General features: G+C 51.9%; 1 long non-coding RNA gene across 1 annotated transcript; it reads left to right on the top strand.

Annotated features, from left to right (window-relative positions):
* Positions 1–10: 10 nt before the first annotated feature.
* Positions 11–842, top strand: LOC122546394. The gene is made up of 2 exons (XR_006310734.1): positions 11–146; positions 631–842. It is a non-coding gene; the product is annotated as an uncharacterized LOC122546394 (long non-coding RNA).
* Positions 843–2,049: the final 1,207 nt, after the last annotated feature.

The following is a 2,049-nucleotide window of genomic DNA, read 5'->3' as shown; positions in this document are numbered from 1 at the left end:
GTCCCACACTCTGCAGCGATAACACTGTGACCCTCCCCCTGTTGCAGATTTTGCATCGATAACGGGGCGATGATAGCCCACGCTGGATGGGAGATGTTCCGGGTCGGACATGTAACCCCTCTGGAGGATTCCTGGGTCACGCAGAGGTAGGGGTTTTCACCGAGATGTGCAACAGTGGGACAGACCGTTCGGCCCATCCTGTGTGGATATTCTCCGTTAATCCAGGCCATCCGTCCTCCATTGACCCTGTTCGAAGTTTTCCCGTTTCCTGTGAGTTTTCCTCATCCGTCTGAGCTCCCGCCTGGATGTGATCCCACCCCGATCCTGTCTCCCTGCCATATCAGGAATCTGTCTCCCCTTCTTCAGCCAGTAACATCCTTCCTGCGATACAGCGCCTCAGCACTGTGTGTGTGTGACTCTCCAGAGGGGTGGTCTCACCCCCATAACGCTGACCCTGGGACGTCCTCCCCTTCCAGGTGGCCAAAGGGCACTCAGGTCTCTCGCCATCCACGTTCCTGCTCCATCACCCTCCGGATAATAACCCGCCCTCCCTGATCTCGCCTCCCACCCCCGTCTCTCCAAGTTCATACGGATTCAGGAATGACTTCCCCTCGTTCGTTTTTTTGCCAGGTTCCGGACAGACGAGGTGGAGGTGACTTGGAGGGATTGACGAACCCTCTGCTGTCTCGGCGAGAGAGCGAGAGCCATCCATGAGGTGTGTCCTGCACGTTTTTTTAATCAGCGCCCCCCTGCTCTGACACCTTCCTTCAGCGACCGGAGGAGGAGGACTCAAATTGGGGTCTATTTCTCTCTTTTAAAAATAAAACCCTGGAAATGTTTAACGCTGACTGAGTCTTCATTTCAAGAATGTTGTGCTCTGCACTTTGGCAGGAAGGAGAGAGGAGCTGAATGTTATTTAAACAGGGAAAGACTGGGGAACGACACGGGAACAGAATATAACGTGGGGAAATGTGAGGGTGTGCAGGAAGGAGAGAGGAGCTGAATATTATTTAAACGGGGAAAGACTGGGGAACGCCACGGAACAGAATATAACGTGGGAAAGATCCCAAAAAGCTTGTGTCCGGGTTCAGTGGGTCATAGGGAAGGCAAAGGGAACGTTGGCCTGTGTTTCCCAGGGAGCGGGGGGCATAAGAAATGTGAGGGGAAATGTGAGGGTCTGCAGGAAGGAGAGAGGAGCTGAATATTATTTAAACGGGGAAAGACTGGGGAACGCCGCGGAACAGAATATAACGTAGGGAAATGAGAGGGTCTGCAGGAAAGAGAGAGGAGCTGAATATTATTTAAATGGGGAAAGACTGGGGAACGCCGCGGAACAGAGTATAACATGGGGAAATGTGAGGGTCTGCAGGAAGGAGAGAGGAGCTGAATATTATTTAAACGGGGAAAGACTGGGGAATGCCATGGAACAGAAGAGTCTGGCAGTCATAGTCACACAGCACGGAAACAGACCCTTCGGTCCATCTCTTCCATGCCGCCTCAGATATCCTAAACTACTGTAGTCCCATTCCCCAGCACTTGGCCCATCTCCCTCTTAAACCCTTCCTATTCCTGTCCCCAAATAGATGCCTTTTAAATGCTGTCATTGTACCAGTCTCCACCACTTCCTCTGGCAACTCATTCCACACACGCACCACCCTGTGGGGGAAAACATTGGTCCTTAGGACCCTGTTCAACCTTTCCCATCCCCCCCCCCAACCAACTGTGGCAAAGACCTTGTCTATTCACCCTATTGTCCCCTCTGTCCTGTGTGTGTGTGTGTGTGTGTATGAGAGAGAAGGAGTATCTGTGTACCTGCATGTCTGTGTGAGAGACGATGAGTATGTATTTGTGCACAAGACAGTGTGTCCCTGTGTCAGTGTCACTGTCTCTGTCTGTGTCTCTCTCTGTGTAAATGTGTCTCTCTCTCTCTCTCTCTCCATCTCCCCCATCTCTGTCTGTCTATCTGTCTCTCTCTTTGTGTCTCCACCTTCCCCCATCTCTGTGTCTGTCTCTCTCTCTCTTTTTCTCTCTCCTCTCTCTCTGTCCCTC

This window comes from Chiloscyllium plagiosum, unplaced genomic scaffold (genome assembly GCF_004010195.1).
Source record: "Chiloscyllium plagiosum isolate BGI_BamShark_2017 unplaced genomic scaffold, ASM401019v2 scaf_99663, whole genome shotgun sequence".
NCBI lineage: Eukaryota > Metazoa > Chordata > Chondrichthyes > Orectolobiformes > Hemiscylliidae > Chiloscyllium > Chiloscyllium plagiosum.
The sequence above is the reverse complement of the archived record's forward strand: the minus strand, read 5'-3'. Positions and strand labels throughout refer to the sequence as shown.